Source organism: Myotis brandtii, unplaced genomic scaffold, assembly GCF_000412655.1.
Source record: "Myotis brandtii unplaced genomic scaffold, ASM41265v1 scaffold1577, whole genome shotgun sequence".
In the NCBI taxonomy this organism is placed as follows: domain Eukaryota; kingdom Metazoa; phylum Chordata; class Mammalia; order Chiroptera; family Vespertilionidae; genus Myotis; species Myotis brandtii.
Window position 1 is genome coordinate 564,870 of NW_005355741.1, and position 19,896 is coordinate 584,765.

Below are 19,896 nucleotides of genomic sequence, written 5' to 3' on the forward strand. Positions count from 1 at the left end.
TGGGATCAGGGATGGGTGTACAGAAGCTTCAACTGTAAGTGTGTGTGTGTGTGTGTGTGTGTGTGTGTGTGTAACTTCCCTTTCTGCTAAGATTTATTGATTGTCAGAGATGTTTAAACCAGAGATTCAGGTTGAGCCACCAAGGTAGTGAAATAAATTTTTTCATCTTCCCTTCCTCCAGTTACTTCATGGCTTGCTCAGGAAACTGCGAAGGTAGGGTGGTGAATTGAAAGAGATGGAGATGGAGGGACAAGCTTGGAGGGCTGGATTCTGGAAAAGCCCTGCAGAAAAAGGCACTGACTTGTTTTCAGACATCACCTCCAATCTGCTCACCACCTGGAGCCTCAGGTTAAATGTGAGCATTTATATTATCGTCTACTCTGAAATACTTCTTTATAGGTGATTTCTCCGTCTTCATGTAGGAAAGTACTGGAAGGCAAGCTTTCTTTTTTGGAGATTTACCTTTAGCCTGAAGACTGGTCTCAGTCTTAGAGAGACCTAAGCCTCCAAAATGGATAATTCTTACACTGATTAATCTCATCCAAATGGCCAGTCTGGTTTCTCCTGTATGCTGGTAAAATAATATCGGGAGTCAAGCTGTTCAATATTTAGATTGCAGTGATTAAGAAAGCAGCATGGATTATATGTTTATTTCTAGAGTGTGAGCAAATAGGGTCACCCTTGAAGTGCTTTTCAAATGCTTGTGCCTACTGTCATGTTTTATGACATGATGATTTTATCCAACAGCTATTTCTATGCAGTTTCTTTATTTTAACAGAAGACCAAACCTCTGCTTGAAAATGTAAGGAAAATTTTTATATTCACTCTCTTTGAAAATCAGGTAGAAAGGTTTGACTATTCTATGGAGAAAAAGAAGTACAGTTGAATAGTTTGGTTCTATCTTGAAAACAATATTTAATAAGAATTAGAGTTGTATCTTTAGTAGAGGTGATTTCAGACCTATAAGAAGAAGAAAAACCTCTGTGAACTCTGCCAAATGAAATATAAATTGTAATAATCTTGTCTGTTATTTAATTAGGTTTTTCTTTCCTACCAGATTGTTAAAAGAGAAGCTAAGAAATATATTTTATCCAATTTGAATTTAACTGCTATTATTTTTTTCTTGAATAAACAACCTTATGAACAGTGTAAAAGTCTTAACTTGATTGATCAAGATTTAACTATATTGTCATTTACAACTAAGTATGTCCATGAAAGTTCAGAGAATAATTGAAATAATGAATGCCATTATAATATTAAGATTTCGTTAAGCATATTGTATGAATTAATTAAAATAATCCATCTGTACTATAAAATGATGATTGATGGATTGCTGCCTTATATTTGTGAAGTTCTGTGTGTATAGTTATAATTCTTCACAAATGTAATTATTTATATTTCTTACATATGCTGTTTCATTTTATCATCACAACAGTTTTAGAAGTAGGTGGAGTAGGTGAGATTTTTCTTTACTAAACGAGGAAAACTCAGTAGTTTAGTAATTAAATGGTTTATTCATGGGTTGGGATGCGCAAAACCAGGGCTTATGAATTCTGTGATGTGTCTTAGTCAGAATCCAGGAAACTTGGGTTTTTCTGGTGCACTGTTTCTTTTTTTTTCTGTTCATTTTGTTTTGGTGTGTTTCATTATATTTCTTCCACTGCTTGGCAATCAAAACAGCAAATTCTATATGGTCAGTTTGTTGTAAGTAGTATTTTTGACTGTAGATTTGAAGGTGAGAAAGATAAAACTTGACCCAAATGACATTTTTCTATTATGTCTGTATTTATTAATCTGTTACAATGTTTTATTATGTAGAAAAGCTAAGAAGTAAGTTGATACCATCCACACTTGAAATTAGGGCGAAGTTTTGGTGAGTGAGATACAATTGCCTTCATTCCCTTTTTTAGAAAAATTTTTTAACAAATTTTTTTATTGGCATGTTATTTACATATAGCATTATATTAGCTTTAGGGGTGTAACATAATGATTCAATATATGTGTATATTGTGTAATGATCACCACAATAAGTCATCACCACACATAGTTACACAATTTTTTTCTTGTGATGATAACTTTTAAGATTTCCTTCCTTATCAACTTTTAATATACAATACAGTATTATTAACTGTAATCACCAGACTGTACATTACATTCTCATGACTTATTTACTTTATAACAAGAAATTTGTACCTTTTGACCACCTTTTCCCATTTTGTCCACACTCTACCCCCAACCCCTGCCTCTGCTAACCTCCAGTCTGTTCTCTGTATCTATAAGGTTTTTGTTTGTTTGCTTTTAGATTCCACTGGTAAGTGAGATCATATAGTATCTGTCTTTATTTGTCTGAGTCATGTTGTTGTACATGCAGGATTTTCTTCCTTTTTATGGCTGAATAATATTTCATTTCATGCATGTACTTTATTGTCTTTATTCCTCTATTGATGGACATTTAGATTGTTCCCATCTCGTGGCTATTGTAAATAATGCTGCTATGTACAAGGGAGTGCAGATAGCTTTTCGAGTTAGTGTTTTTGTTTCCTTCAGATAAATACCCAGAAGTTCAACTTCTGAATCATATGGTAGTTCCATTTTCTAATTTTCTGAGGAACCTCCATACTGTTTTTTATAGTGAATGCACCAATTTACATTCTCACCAGCAGTGCACTAGCATTCCCTTTTCTCTGCATCCTTGCCAGCACTTGTTATTTCTTATCTTTTTGATGATAGCCATTCTCACAGGTGTGAGGTGATATCTCACTGTGGTTTAGATTTGTATTTCCCTAGTGATTCATGATGTTGAGCATCTTTTTATGCCTGTTAACCATCTGTATTTTTTTCTTTAGAAAAATGTCTATTCATATCCTCTGCCCATTTTAAATTGGATTTTTTTTTGAAATTTTGCTAATGAGTTGTATGAATTCTTTGTGTAATTTGGATATTAATGCCTTATCAGATATGTGATTTGCAGATATTTTTTGTAGGTTGTCTTTTCATTATGTTGATGGTTTCCTTTGCCCTGCTGAAGCTTTTTCATTAGGTATAGTTTCACCTATTCATTTTTGCTTTTGTTGCCTTTGATTTTGTTATCAAATAAAGAAATTGTCACCAAGACTGATGTCAAGAAACTATTTCCCTATATTTTATTCTAGGAGTTTTACAGTTTTAGGTCGTATGTTCAAAGTCTTTAATCCATTTTGAGTGAAATTTGTGTGTGGTAAAAATAGGGTCTAGTTTAATTTAAAAAATATTTTTATTTATTGATTTTAGAGACAGAGAGAAAGGGAGGGAGGAAGGATGAATGGATGGAGGGAGGGTGGGAAGGAGGGAGAGAGAGAGAAAGAAACATCGATTTGTTGTTCCGCTTATTTATGTATTCATTGGTTGCCTCTTGTATATGGCCTGACCTGGGATCAAAGTCGCAACCTTGGTGAATCGGGAAAATGCTCTAACCAACTGAGCTACCTGGCCAGGGCAACATCATTTATTGAAGAGACTGTGCTTTCCCCATTGGCTCCTTTGTTCTAAATTAATCGATCATATAGGCATTGGTTTATTTCTGGGGTCTTTGTTCTGTTCCATTGATCTATGTGTCTGTTTTTATGCCAGTACCATACTGTTTTGATTACTGTAGCTTTGCAATATATGTAATTTAAAATCAGGAAGCTTGGTGCTCCCAGCTTTGCTCTTTTTTCTTAAGTTTGCTTTGTCTATTCATGGTCCTTTGTGGTTATGTACAGATTTTAGCATTGTTTGTTCTATTCTTTTGAAGACCTGCCTCAAGCCAGATGCTGGCAGCCTGACTCTTCCTGAGTTTTACTCATCTTTCCACATTATGGTTTTTAGAATGATTTTATTTTTAACTGATCTTTTTGAGCATATTATACCTTTAAATGTAATCAAAAGTAACTCTGAGTACTTATTTAAATAAAATATCAGTTAGTGTAGTTTATGAACAGAACCACAAAAAGATATCTGTATGTCTTGCTTAGATATACATAAACATGAAAAAATGGAAATTTGGGTCATTAGAAAGCAATGTTTACTTATTAAATATAATATAGTAATGTTATTAACTAATCTTCTTTTAGTAATATGTAATTTATTCAAAGGATATTATGACTTGCCTGTAATAGTTAATATAACTTAGTTACTGAAATGCCTTATTTAGGGGATGTGAATAATTGTAATCAAAGGTTTAGGCCACTAGTAGGGCTAAGTAACCTCTTTTTTTGTCCTTCAGTGGCAGCAAAATCTAACTTCCATGTGTTTTGCTACTTACATATGTCTTTTGGGAGATTTTGAAAAACCACAGTACCATACTGTTTTGATTACTGTAGCTTTGCAATATATGTAATTTAAAATCAGGAAGCTTGGTGCTCCCAGCTTTGCTCTTTTTTCTTAAGTTTGCTTTGTCTATTCATGGTCCTTTGTGGTTATGTACAGATTTTAGCATTGTTTGTTCTATTCTTTTGAAGACCTGCCTCAAGCCAGATGCTGGCAGCCTGACTCTTCCTGAGTTTTACTCATCTTTCCACATTATGGTTTTTAGAATGATTTTATTTTTAACTGATCTTTTTGAGCATATTATACCTTTAAATGTAATCAAAAGTAACTCTGAGTACTTATTTAAATAAAATATCAGTTAGTGTAGTTTATGAACAGAACCACAAAAAGATATCTGTATGTCTTGCTTAGATATACATAAACATGAAAAAATGGAAATTTGGGTCATTAGAAAGCAATGTTTACTTATTAAATATAATATAGTAATGTTATTAACTAATCTTCTTTTAGTAATATGTAATTTATTCAAAGGATATTATGACTTGCCTGTAATAGTTAATATAACTTAGTTACTGAAATGCCTTATTTAGGGGATGTGAATAATTGTAATCAAAGGTTTAGGCCACTAGTAGGGCTAAGTAACCTCTTTTTTTGTCCTTCAGTGGCAGCAAAATCTAACTTCCATGTGTTTTGCTACTTACATATGTCTTTTGGGAGATTTTGAAAAACCAAAGTCCTCCTCCTCCTGTGGAAGTGTTAAAAATCCTAAGAAGCTTTTTTTGAGATAAAGTTTGTCCCCTTTCAATTATTAAATGCGCTTTTCTCTTATCTGTGAATTTCACCTTCAGTTTACTGGCAGCTGCTATTTCGGGTTAGGATCATAGAATTATGATTAACTCCTTGCAATCTGGCTTTGGTCCCACCTTTGTACTGGCACTGCACTCTTGAAGGTCACTGGTGACCACATTCTAGCCAATGGTAGAGGATTTCCCCCCCTCAGTTCTCAATCTCCTTGAAATGCTAATGCCACCTGACCTTGGCTTTTCTATTGCATGTACTTTTGATTTCTGCTCTGAGCTTTGCTACCCACACATTTTTTCGTAATACCTGTCTTCTCTTTATGGGGTGGGTTTTGTCCTTGCCCTTTGCTAGGTATTTGCCTACTGCATTTTGAATATTACAACTTTAGTTCTCCTTTCTTTGCATTTGTGTCATAGATAAATCATCATTTTTCTTACATGTCACTCTGATGGCTGTTGCTGGCAGTTCTCAGAGCTCCACTTCACATCAGTGCCCATCACCCAAAGCCAGTCCTGCCCTCGCACCTGCTTTTATTTAGATGTCCTTGTGCGTCCGAACAGACCTTTACCAAGCATCTCCTTCAGTGTGTTTTCTCCTCGGAATCTCTGGGTTTCTTTTAAAGAAGCATTCTCAATACCTTGACATTTTTTATTTGGATAAGGGTTTCTGCAAATGTCTCTAATGTCCTTGAGTCTTTTTGAAGATAATTCTTAAATTTGTACTGTTCTCTTCATTTCTTCCTGTTCTCCAAAGTATTTTATAGTGTGTGAAACACTTTAAAATGTATTTTTTTTCTATTTAAAATAACATAATCAGATTGTAAAATAGGAAGGCTAGCGTTTCTTACTCCAGTTTGCAGGTCAGGAAATATGTACTGAAAGAGGTGGCTTGTCTGAGGTATCATTGCTGGGTAAGGGAAGAGGTATTACTAAAGCCAAGGAAATGTGACTTTAAGTCTGTACCTGTGCCCAATCAAGGGACTATTGTAATTTCCTATTAAATGGTATTTCACCTTTCAGCCATCTGCTTTCATTTACTTTCCTTACAGGGCTAGAGTGATATCGGTATAACCAGGCACAGTAGCAGCTACTACAGATTGGTACAGTGTCTTAGTTACTGTGCTAGATAATATGATTTAATTTTCAGAACTGCTGTGCAGGGTAGATATTATTATTTCCATTTTATAAATAAGTAAACTTAAAGCTTACAGGAGTTAAATAACTTGCTAGTCATTATGTGTGGTTGGGGGGGAGTGAGGGGAGAAATTCAAACTCTGGCCCCCATCTCTGGTCCTTTCTAGTTCTTTTTACAACCACATTCTGCTCTTTATTAAATTCCTGATGTGCCTCTTCTCTCTGAGAACTTACTAAGGTTTTCTCTTGCCTACTCAATCCCATTTATACCCCTTTTATCAACTTTTCAGGACCCTTAATAATTTGTTCATAAGTTTCCTCCCCATTATTTTCTTCAGTAACATTTAGTGAACCCTTTGCTCTTGGCCTTGTTCTCTTTCCACACAGACCTTATCTAGTCTCACTTTCTCAGGTCATGCTGTTTTCTCCCTGTATAGCATTATTTCACATCCACCTCCTTATCTATCCATGGACACCCCTTAACCTTCCCCTCATTGCAACACTGAGTGAGCACTTAAAGCACGCGTGATAGTTGTTAATATAGATGGATGCATGTGCCTTGCTGGGGAGATGAGCAGGTAATAGGAGGAGTCAGTCTGAATTCCCCATTCTGATTTGAGAGCACAGGCAGAGGGAGGTGTACACTGGTTGCTATGACAGCGCCCAGGAGGATGTGATTAATTTTACCTGAGTGGTTTGGGAAGATGTGACAGAGAAGTGACATTTGAGCTATAGCCTTAAAGAAGGGGGAGGAGGAGGAGGAGGAAGAGGAGGTGGAGGAGGAGGAGGAGGACGACAACAACTAGGAGGAGGAGGAGGGGGAGAAAGTGGAGGAGGTGAGGAGAAAGTGGAAGAGGAAGAGTTGTTTTCCAGGTGGAGAAGTGGGGGGAGGAGGGCATTTTGGAAAAAGGAAATATTGTATGAATAGAGGAATGAAATCACAAATATATATGCCACATGTTGTAGTGTGAACATTAAAGACATTTGTTGCAGCGACAACAACTAGGAGGAGGACGAGGGGGAGAAAGTGGAGGAGGTGAGGAGAAAGTGGAAGAGGAAGAGTTGTTTTCCAGGTGGAGAAGTGGGGGGAGGAGGGCATTTTGGAAAAAGGAAATATTGTATGAATAGAGGAATGAAATCACAAATATATATGCCACATGTTGTAGTGTGAACATTAAAGACATTTGTTGCAGAGCTATGCAAAGTTGCCAGTAGGCCTCAGTGACTGGCCTTCCCCTTTGTGGAGTCATTGCAGTCCAGGGTCTATTGTTTGACCTTACACTTTCAGGCACCTGATATGCTAGGCCCCCGAGAGTGGATGTCTCTCGGGGCAGGCTCACATTAGTCATGCTCCTAGAAATTGATATACAGATTCTCTCTCTCTCTCTCTCTCTCTCTCTCTCTATATATATATATATATATATATATATGTTTGTGCACTTGTCAATTTGTTAATTTGCAACTGTCCAGCAGATTGGATTGCTTGATTTGGCAGATCAGTCCATTGTTTCCCAGTAGGCAGGCTTCTTGGGATGCCAGGTTGTTAATATGGAGGTCAACTGATGACTGAGAAATACAGCTGTCAAGTTGACCCAGCGTTTCTGACCAGTGCACTCTCTTTCTTCTGGCAAGATACATGGGAGCCATGGCGCCAGAGACCCCCGGTTGAGCATGGAAAGAGGACCCAAGGGTTATTTGTTTGAAGAGGTATCTTTCAACTGAGTTAGCTTGAGGCTCCCTTACCCACTGTAGGCAGAGATTTGCCAAGTAAACCATATTATTTGAGTCAACTCAGCCCAGATTTCCTCTCCTGTGGCTTAGTTTGATCTTGTGAACATTTGCCTAGGTTGCTTCTCTGCTTCCTTTGCTCACCAGTCCTCCCCTTCCTCCACCTTCTTTTTGATGCATTTTCCCTTTAGATATGTTGAGACATTCTGTCAACTTACAGAGAAGTCTTAAGAGCTAGAGAAGCAGAGAGATTTTCATATTTCTTTTTGATTTATCTTGTTTTTATTTTAAGTCACATTCCCTTATTTTCAGTCACTTGGGGCTACAAATCAGGGAATGATGAATAGCCCCTTTAAGCCAAGAGTATGAGATTTATTGGTGGTGGGATGTTGGGGATAAGCTAGAAAGAAAAGTTGGGACCAAATTGTGAAGGGTCTGGGATGCCATACTAAAGAGTTTAGATTTTAAAATTTTTTCAATTCAGTTCTCTCCTCTGTACCCTACCCCTCTCCCCCAACTTCCAATAATGTCTTCTTTTAACTTTTTAATTTTTATCTATATCAAACTATTGATATCTTACTGTAGAACATGTGATAATGGATCTCCTTAAGATATCTTGATATCTTTAAGAGGTCGTATTTTTTTTTAACTTCCTTTATGTTTTGACAGATACATATTAGGTGATATTATCTGTGTTGCTTGAGAGCTTAAGTTCTGCTTCTGCCTAAATCTCATCTTGCTTTTTAAGTTCAGGCTGTTTTCAGAACTTCCTCTTTTATCCACCAGTTGTGTGTGTTTTTTTGTTGTGTGTGTGTGTGTGTGTGTGTGTGTGTGTGTTTAGACAGGGTATTTCTTTTTATATTAGTATGTAATGTTTCTTTTTTATATTATTATTTAATGTTTTCATCGTGGTGCTTATGGATATGAATAGCTCTCATTGATTATCACATACCTTTTTTTTTTTTTCTCTCTAGGTTCCTTATATTTGGGTGGGCCTCCTATTTGTTCCTTTAGCATTTTATAATACCTAGCCCAGTTGAATATCAAGCAATACTTAGATAATATAATACCATTTCAATGCCAGAAGGTGTCTTCATCTAGTTCAGTACTCTCATTTTCTACATGAGGAAAGTGAGATTCAGGGCAACTCTAATTTACTAGAGCACATGGCTAGTATAGCCATGAGCAGAACCCAGATGCAGTCTCACCAGGTCCAGCCGCCTTTGCAATACACTACATTTGTTCCCCATTTGACTGAAAGATATTCCATTGGGATGAAAAGGGACCCTCAAAGAACACTTATATCGATGTATAGTCTTCAAAACCATTATATTAAAACTTAAAAATTAGCAGGTTTCCTTGTGAGTGCTGGGAAGAGCAGAGTTTTGAATGTTTTAGATCTTACTGGGGTACGTAGAAAACCAAGTGAGAGGGACATAGGGAAAGAGCTCACATGTTGAACTTTCTTTGTTTCTGCCAAGCAATGTATAGGTGTTTTATGTGCATCACCTCAGCTACTGATTGTGACAGTCCTGTGAACTGGTTGTAGTTGTACCCATTTTGCAGGTGAGCAAAGTGAGACTCATAGAGGTGAAGCAATCTTGCAAGTAGAACTAGAAGATATGGGTTGTGAGCCCAGGTCTACATGACTACAAAGATCATGCTCCTCCAACTGTGCTTCATTGTTATAGCCCTTGGCCAAAGCCAAGCATAGCAACTTCTGCAAAGGCACCACTGACTTTGTAAGTGCAGCAGCCCTGCCCCATGGCCTGTAGCGGTGGTGATGAATGTTGGTGCTCCGGCTGGGTGGCACTGCCTGACTCACTCTCACGTTTTTCTAACCATGGTTTGTGGCTCATATTTGTGACCTTTTATATGTATATGTATCTTGTGTCATTGTTCCCATTTCCATTCTGTGGGAGACCAGCACCATGTTAAAAGCCCACATCTTGTTTTTGCTTTTACCTACAACCTTTCTTTCCATCTTGTTAATGCTTCTCCTTTCTCCCCTTTCTCTCTCCACTCTTCACTCTTGGTATGGAGAGAAAATTAGGTGTGCTTTATCAGAGTACTTGAATGGCTCCGCTTCATTCCCCCTTCCCCTATGAATTCTTCTATGTTGGTATGAAGAATCATGGGCCAATAAAACAAGAAGAAGGCAATACATAATCACATTATTTGTCTTCCAGCAAAACACTTTTCTGAAATGGCAAGATGTATGCAATTCATAACTTCTATAAAGTTTATCATTCATATTTATAAAATCTTTGTTTTGGTGTTAGATGCACTTACTTCAAATTTCAAAGAATTATTTTAAAATGCTTTTGAACCATCTCCCTAAGAGCTTTCAACACTGTATAAATAGTACACTTTTTAGCATTTCCTTTTGCATACCTGCAGTTTGCATCATCTTTGAGATTGTTTACCACTTTTTTGCAAGTCATATGTGGAGACTCAGCCAACAAATGTCAGTATGTACTATGTGGGTTTCAAAAAGCAACTGGGGAAGTTATGTTTAACCTTTTCAAAGAGTTGTTATCTGGGCTTTCCCCCACTTCAGAGCAAAAACAGATGTAAACCAAGGATGTGAATCAATATACATATTTTTGAATATATATCTTCTTTTGGGTTTTGCCAGTGATCTTTTTGTTAAAATATCACCCCACCCTCCTCAAAATTTAGAATGTTTCTGGTAAATAGCTTACTATAATTTGGTGATTTCCATTGCTTTGCTTGTTCAGTTAAATTATTATGGATTGTTTCTTAAAAAGAACAACACAATCGTGAGATGGGGAATTAGAGCTGTGGCATTTGATTAAATGTGTTCATAGGGGAAAATATGCTAAGAAGGCATTAGAATGTCCCCTTTATGCCAAAAAGTCCATTAGCCTGGTAGGCTGTACAGAGGGAGGTAACTCAAGGGAATATCCTAAGGTGGAAGGTATTGGATAACAAGAAAACAAATAAGAGAGAATAGTTTTTTGTGTTTTTCTTTAGCATGGGAAGTACAGTCCCTTCTCTGAGTAGAAGAGCTCAAACCCTATTCCATTATGTTGAGATGTCATTTTTATTTATTTAGATTTTGCTTTTTGTTTAATTAAAGGTTGGAATAAGATGATGTGTGTGTTTTTTTAAAATGTATTTTATTGATTTTTTACAGAGAGGAAGGGAGAGGGATAGAGAATTAGAAACATCGATGAGAGAGAAACATCGATCAGCTGCCTCCTGCACACCCCCCACTGGGGATGTGCCCGCAACCAAGGTACCTGCCCTTGACCGGAATCGAACCTGGGACCCTTCAGTCCGCAGGCCGCGACGCTCTATCCACTCAGCCAAACTGGTTAGGGCATGTTGTTGTTTTTTAATCCTACACCTGATATATTGCAAAAAAATTAAGATTTTGTTTCGTGGTCTTTGTGTTATTTATTGCTTCAGGTTTTAAATTTCATATGATCAGTGCCTTTTTTAGGACATTATAACCTTATAATTATCCTCTTATTAAGTATATGATGGCATTTAAGATGTGTGAGACAGTTTAATGTTTTCTATTTTTTCTACATAGTTGAGTACTAGACAATTACTAATTGAATTAATGAATGAATAAAGGGTTAAAAATACAGAAATATTTGAGGCAAATATGATTTTTTTATTTTGAGTCAGACTCACGATTTCTATAATGTTGCCCTACCAAGTTCTTCAAATACAGATTTGCATTTAATAATAATTATATACTTACTACATAAAAACTCATTATAAAAATAATAAGAAAAGAGTGAAGAAATTTAAAAAATGAATTCTACCCCAATAAATAATCATTATAATTTAGAAAATGACTTCAGACATTATTTCTCCTTTCCATGAACACATACCCACAAACATACACACACATACCCATGTACATACATATATTTATAGGTGGAGAAATAAGAGAAAAATTATAAGATTAGAATTATTCTATATACAATTTTTGTTTAGGTAAAATATTACTTTGTTTTAACAGAAGTAAAAGTAAATTAAAGTAAAGCCAAAGAAGTTTCAGTAATTAAATGATTCTCTATAATAAAAAATTCCTAAGTAAATTAATTAAAGTTGAAAAAATGATGAAAATATTAAGACATTAGGATCATTATTTTTAAAAAATTAACTATATGTTATGGTATCAGTGTATTTTCTGTAATGAAAGGTAAGAAATTAACAGTTTCTTTTTCTACTTCCTAATTCTTATTAGTTATATTAAATGTGTACCTTGTCAAGTTGTGTAACACTTGTATTCTGTTTTGTAACTAATTTTCACAGTTATTTAGTCTTAGTTTCATATTTAAAAGCACTCGGTTGCTTCCTGCTCTTTTGTCACTCCAAATTTGTCTTGGGAAGTAGTTCCTGAGAAAATTCCATTCTCAGCAACTGATGCCCTCTAACAAGTACGGCATTTTTTTAGGAGAATAAATTTCTTTGGTCAGTAGATTGAGAAACTGAATCCTGTAGAGTAAAATCAAGTCTTAGCTTATATAACGTGATTATAGACTATAGTTTGCTAATTTAGTTTAAGTGCAGTCCTTGACATTTAAGAGTGTTCTTTTCTTTTAGTTGTGTATTTTTAAAAGATTGGTGGATTGTTTGTGCCTCAGCAGCAGAAACCTGGAATGCCTAGTCACTCTCAAATATGTGACAAAGGAGGCAAGAACATACAATGGAGTAAAACGAGTCTCTTCAATAAATGGTGATGGGAAAATTAGAGAGGTACATGCAAAAAAAAAAATGAAACTTACACTATACACAAGCATAAACTCAAAATGGATTAAAAACCAACCTTAATTGTAAGTTGCAAAACCATAAAAATCCTAGAAAAAAACATAAATTCTCAGGCATTTTGTGTAGCAATATTTTTGCTGATATATCTTCTAGGGCAGGGGTAACAAAGGAAAAAATAAACACATGGATGACATAAAACTAAAAAGCTTCTGCACAGCAAAAGAAACCATCACCAACATGAAAAGGAAACCCACTATATGGGATAACATACATCTGATAATGGGTTAATTCCCAAAATATGTAAAGAAATTATACAACTCCACACCAGAAAGACAAACAATCCAATTAAAAAATGGGCAAAGTACCTGAATAGACACTTCTCCAAAGAGGACATATAGATGGTCCATAGACATATGAAAAAATGCTCAACATCACTGAACATCAGGAGATGCAAATTAAAACTACAATGAGGTATCACCTCACACCTGCCAGAATGGCTGCCACCTGTAACTCAACAAGCAACAAGGGCTGGTGAGGATGTGGAGAAAAGGGAACCCTAGCACACTGCTGGTGGGAATGCAGCGTGGTGCAGCCACTGTGGAAAACAGGATGGAGTTACCTGACTGGTTTTGTACTAAGTAGTCTGTTTTTTGTTGTTTTTGTAGCTTTAATCTTTTTTTAATTTTATTTCATTTCAGCTTTTTCTTTAGCCTGCCAATATGCCTTTTCATCACTTTAAAAAAGTGTCATATCTTTTCTTAGATATGTTATTCTTTCCTTTGGGCCTCTTTACTTTGTAATAGCTCATATGTTCTGTAATTTCTTTAAGATCATGGAAAACTTTTTTTCATCTTGCCTATATCCTTCCACCCAAGTTTTGGTAGTTCTACATAAATTCTTTGCTGATTCTTTTCTGGCTCTAACTCATTTTTTATGGGTTCCGTTCTACTAAAGAACAGGTATTGCCTGAAAAATGTTTGAGGCCAGATGCAAATATGGAGTAGTTGGGAGAGGGGATCAATGGCATCAGTTTGTACTTCCATTTTGGATTTTTTTTTTCTTCTTAAAACACTCCTTCACACAAGACATTTCCTTTGCTCTGGGGATATGTCTCACCTCAGCTTGCAGTGTGATCAAAGTCACTGTAACGTTGAGATTCTGTGGGTCATCGGAGTCTATGTAGTACCTGGTTTGGTGCTAACTGCTTCCCTTCTCTTTTACCTCATTTGGCAGTCTCTCTGAGTTAGGAAACTAGATCATTGATAATAAAAATGTCATGTTGGTTTTTCCGTCTAGTATAGATATGATGTTCTAGAGAAACTTTTCTTATTCTCTCAGGTAGATATTTAAACATAATATCTCTAATCAGAGTTTCCTTGAATGGGCTTTACTAGTAGAACTGTCCCAACTTTAGGGACATTTTTTTCCTGTTGAGGGGATGTGGTTTAGCTCTTAGCATCACTCCTCATTTAGATTCCAGATATATAATTTGGCAGATTTTTTTTTTTTTTATAGTTTGTGGTTTGTGGTTGTGGCTGTGTCTTTGTTTCATTGACGAGAGGTATTCACTTTTTGTTAAGATTTTTTTTTTTTTTTTTTTTTTTTTTTTTTTCTGGACTAAAGACTCAGGTACAAGTATCTTCCTTCTGTCATGTTTTTTAGTTTAGTTTTTTGTTTCTTTTGTTTTACTATCTCTGATGGCTCCTTTTTTGCTCTCTCTCCCTCCTTCCAACCCTCTCTTTCTCTACCTTCCCTTTCTCTACCCTCTCCCACTCTTTAGCTACCTACCCCTTACATTAGGAACTTTTTCTAAACCCTGTTTTCAGTCCATTTTCTCTAGTTTAATTTTCTCTTTTTGAGTGATTTTATCTAATCCCATGTCTTTCATCTTCACCTCTATTCTAATGATCTTTTTTTGTTTTCTACTTTCGGTTTTGAGATGTAGTTGACATACAGCACTGTGGATGTTGAAGGTATTCAGCATAATGACTTGATTCACATATATTATGAAGTGACTATCACAGTAAGTTTAGTTAACATCTATCATCCCATATTGTAATGATTTTTAGACTAGCAGTTTGGCATTGACTTCTGAGCTCCATCTGTTTACTACATACCTATAATACCTCAAAGTTCACATCCAAAATAAAATTGTTTATCTACCTTGCAAAATGTGGTGATATTTACTACCTTATTTAATGGAATCTTTGTTCCCTCAAATTATTAAGGCTAAAGATATTTCAACCATGCTTTTCCCAACTAACCATTTATCACTTCTGATTAATATCTATTTCTCCTGTGTTCACTATGTCTTCTCATTGAGAGTGAAAGTCCATTGGAAGAGGAGAACTGTCAAAAAGCTTCACATTTAATATACAGTTAACTGAAAAAGTTGATTTTGAATTATTTGAAAGCTAATTTTAGCTTTAATAAAAATCTATTATAAAGATGGTCTTGCTCTCTTAACCTAAAATCTTTTGGTAATTTAACATATTTTCTCCCAAGTCACCTTGTTTAAATGTTAGTTTTTTGGTATACTTTTACCTCCTGGCTTTTTTTTTTTTCTAGATCACTCCTTCTAAATTCTTATATCTATGAAATGTTTAAGACCATACACTTTTTAGTTTTCTTTTACCATCCCCCTCCTCTAAATGTTTATTGTTTCCTAAATGATCCAGCTCTTAGTAAGACTTTTAAAATATCATGGTCAATGCCCTGGCCAGTGTGCCTCATCTTGTAGACCAAAAGTTGCGGTTTCGATTACTGGATAAAGCCACCCGGCTTTGATCCCTAGTGGGAGATTGTGTGGGAAGCATCTGTTTGATGTTTCTCACATCCATGTCTCTCTCTCTCTCTCTCTCTCTCAAATAAATAAACATATAAAAAATATCGTGGTCAAGAATTTGGGGTAGTTTCTTTGTGAAAATAGTTAAGAAGCCAGTGGGAAAGGATCTTCCTATTACATTTTAATTTTTGTTTTTAAAATTACATGTTTAAATTAAACTTGCTTAATATTTAATCTTATGTATTAATAAAAAATAATGAATAGACTTTAATTTTTAGAGCAGTTTTAGGTTCACAGCAAAATTGAGTGGAAAGTATGAAGGGTCACCCCTTCCCCAACCTCCCTGATCATCAAATCCCCACCAGTGGCACATTTGATGAACCATAATTGATGAACCAGCATTGACACATCATGATCAACAAGTCTTAGTTTTAATTAGGGTACGCTCTAATTTAATTTAGACCTTCTATGGCAGGAGTGGGGAACCTTTTTCTGCCAAGGGCCATTAGGATATGTTTTAACATCATTCGCAGGCCATACAAAATTATCAACTTAAAAATTAGCCTGCTATATTTGAACAAACATTTAATTAACTCACCCTTAATGCCCTGGCAGGGCCAGAACAAATTATTTCATGGTTGGATGTTCCCCACCCCTGTCTATGGGTTTTGACAAATATGCAATGAATGCCCTTCTAGTATCATGTAGAATAGCTTCCCTGCCCTAAATATCTCCTGTGATTTACCTATTCATCCCATCTGCCCACTCCCCCAAAGAACCCTTGGAAACTACTGGTGTTTTTATTATCTCCATAGTCTTGCTTGTTTTAGAATGTCATATAGTTGGAATCATACAGTAGGTAGCCTTTTCATATTGGCTTCTTTCACTTAGCAATATGCATTTAAGTTTTTTCATGTTTTTTCATATTTTTTCATGGCTTGATAGCTCATTTCATTTTAGTGCTGAATAATATTCCATCATATGGTGTACTACAGTTTGTTTATCTAGTTACTTTTTATTTTTATCTTTTATCTTTTTTTAAAAAAAATTATCTCTATTGTTGAAAGTATTATACATGTCACCTTTTTCCCCCTATTGACTCACTTCTCCCCTCCCGCCCGCCAGGCCTTTACTGCACTACTGTCTGTGTCCATGGGTTATGCAGATGTGCATATAAGCTTTTTGGTTAATCTCCTTTTTCTTCCCCTTCTGAGGTTCGTCAGTCTGTCCCATGGTTCCACGTCTCTGGATCTATTTTGTTCATCATTTTATTTTGTTTATTAGATTCCACAAATAAGTGAGATCATGTCTTTCTCTTATCTAGTTACTTTATGAAGGACATGTTGGCTACTTCCAAGTTTTGGCAATTCTGACCAAAACTGCTGTAAACCTTTGTGTGCAGGTTTTTGCGTAGACATATGTTTTCAAATTATTTCAATAAATACCAAGGAGCATGATTGCTGGATTGTATGGGAAGAGTATGTTCAGTTTTAGTTTTGTGAAAAATTGCCAAACTGTCTTTCAAAGCGGCTGTACCATTTTGCAGTCCCACTGAAAAATGAGTGAGAGTTCCTGTTGCTTTACATCCTCTTCAGTACCGGTGTTTGGTGTTTGTCAGTGGTTTTTTTTTGTGTTTTTTTTTTTTTGGATTTTAGTCATTCTAATAAGTGTGTAGTGGCATCTCATTGTTGTTTTAATTTACAATTCCCTAAGGACATATGTTGTCCAGCATTTACATATGCTTATTTGTCATCTGTTTATCATCTTTGGTGAGATATCTGTTCAGACTTTTTGTTCATTTTTAAATTATGTTGTTTCTTTATTGTGGAGTTTTAAGAGTTCTTTTTATGCTTTGGATGAGTCCTCTATCATATATGTCTTTTGTAAATATTCCTCCCAGTGTGTGTATTGTCTTCTTATTTTCTTGACAATGCCTTTTAAACCCCCCCCCCCAAAAAAAAATTAAAAAACAGAAGTTTTTAATTTTAGTGAAATCCAACTTATCAATTTTTTTTGTTTCAGGATTGTACCTTTGGTGTTATATCTCAAAGTCGTGGCCAAATCAAGGTCAGCTACATTTTCTCATATATTATCTTCTAGGTGTCTTATAGTTTTGCATTTTAAATTTTTTAAAATTTTTTAAAATTTAAAAAGGTCTATGATCCACTCTGAGTTTTTGTGTTTTTGTGTGAGGGGTATAAGGTCTATATCTAAATTCAGATTTTTCCATGTAGATGTTCATCACCATCTGTTAAAAAACCTGATCCTTTCTTTGTCAAAGATCAGTTGACTATATTTGTATAGGTCTATCTCTGGCTCTCTCCTGTTCCTTCGATCTATTTGTTTGTTCTTTGTCCAGTACCACACTGTCTTATTACTGTGTAATTAACTTTTTAAACAATAATTAGTAAACTGCTCAAGTGTTTTTTTTAAGATTTGTGAATCAAGTAATCTTACACCAATTTCTGTTATTAAGTGTGAAATATGTCATGTTATTTTTAGAAATAGATACATTATTGGTGGTCATTTTAGTAAATTTTGTATATAATGGTAACTGTCACTATGGAAAGAAATAAAATTGTAATATTTCCACTTTAAAAAACTAGGGTTTTATACAGTAGCTTTCTTGAAAGTTCATGTTGATTATTTAATACCTTTTAAAGAATTTCACTTTTTCAAATATGAAATAATTATTTAAATATGACTATGAAAAGTCTCTATTAATCTTCTAAAGTAACGTTGTCCAGTATGAGGAATTATATATTTTTTAAAAAACTATTGCTTGTTTAGTGTTAAGATATAATTACTTGTTTGAAATTTTTTATGGTGGAAATCAATGTATATAAACACTTTAGTTTATGAAGTGAATTGAGCTAGATTTTGGAAGATGCTTATAAATACATGGCACTTTTTTTTTTTTTTTTTACTTAAAGCCTAATTCAGGAGAAAAAAAATTAAAGTAATGTAAAGTAATATGTGGTAAGTACAGTGTAGATGGCAGTGCATTGAACCCATTAAAGTTATGATGACTGATAACTGGAAACTATTGCTAGCACGTTGCTGGTTTCTACTGATGGTATCTTTAAACTTTTGTGTGAGAAACACAATAAATTTGCAATAAAAGTCTTCAGGTAAACCCTGGCTGGTGTGGCTCAGTTGGCTGAGCGTCAGCACCGAAGGGTCACTGGTTCGGTTCCTGGACAGGGCATATACCTGGGTTGCAAGTTTGATCCCCAGTCGGGGAGCATATGGAAGGCAGCCGATTGATGTTTCTCTCTCAGATCGATATTTCTCCCTTCCTTTCTCTCTAAAATCAATTAAAAAAAAGAAAAGAAAAAGTCTTTAGGTAATTGGAACGATTGTCAGCCATGACCAACTGTTATGAGTATATTATTATTTCAATTTTATTCAGGTATAATTTAGTTATAATAAGTTGTACCCATTTTAGTGAACAATGTGATGAACTTTGACAAAAGCATACAGGTGTGTAACTACGACCACTGCTATGATTCTGAGCATTTCTGTCACCCGGCAAGTTCCCTTGTGCCCTTTTGACATCAACCTCCCCCCCACCCCCACCCCTTTCTATATTGTTAATTGGTTTGTATTTTCTAGAATTCTTAGTAGTGTGTTTTGCTAAATGCAGAAGGTATGGTATTAAAAATGGATGGTAAATTGATATTTTGTAAAGTAAACAATATGTTTTATTGTAGTAAAATTTTTGAGATGCTCAAATAAAGTTCAGTTGGGATCATGCACCATTTTTGGTTTTAAGATTTCCTGCTTTGTCTCCTCTCTGTAATAACGTAAATCAGTATCGTATGGAACTTAATATATAGATTAACTCATGACACATTATGTTGTAAAGCAAATTATCCTTTACCCTTTTGTAGTTAAACTGTTATCTCCTTGTTTGCTTTTAAAAGTTGATAAACAATTTGAGAAATAAAAGTCTACAGATCCAATCCCATTAGAATTTAGTTTCTTCCTTATTTCATAGTTATCACTCAAAAGACAATTTAACCTTGCTCTGTGAAGGCTATTTGCCTTGTCCTTATGCCCTCCTGCTCAGACCTCTGGAGATGGGACAGTGAGGGTGGATAAAATAGCTCTTCATACCTTTCTGTTCTTTGTGGCTCCTCTTACTCACACATGGTCTATTCTAAATGCATGCTGATAAGTAGTGGTTGTTATCATAGAGAAAATAGCTCCACCAAGATGAGCTCTTTGAATTCTTTTATGACTTTTAATCAAGTGGACTGAACTTTGGTTCCTTTATATAGGAAAGAGTTAGGAATTCTTTGCATGTTATAATGAGTGGAGTTTTCTGCCTTTTTCCCAGAAAAATTGTGTTTATGGAATTTGTGCTGCTTCATTTATTAGTCTCTCTCTCTCTCTCTCTCTCTCTCT

General features: G+C 35.2%; 1 protein-coding gene across 3 annotated transcripts in view; it reads left to right on the plus strand.

The window, feature by feature from the left end:
• The first annotated feature begins 200 nt into the window (after positions 1–200).
• GTDC1 (glycosyltransferase-like domain containing 1) overlaps positions 201–19,896 on the plus strand; it is a 315,044-nt gene continuing 295,348 nt past the window's right edge. Inside the window, exons 1-2 of one of the 3 annotated variants that reach the window (XM_014536236.1) lie at positions 202–355; positions 17,509–17,553. The gene's annotated coding sequence lies outside the window, so the exon portion shown is untranslated. Of the gene's footprint in view, positions 356–14,627; positions 14,725–17,508; positions 17,554–19,896 lie in introns of those variants that run through there. The other 2 variants (XM_005862021.2, XM_014536237.1) reach the window with 2 other exon arrangements.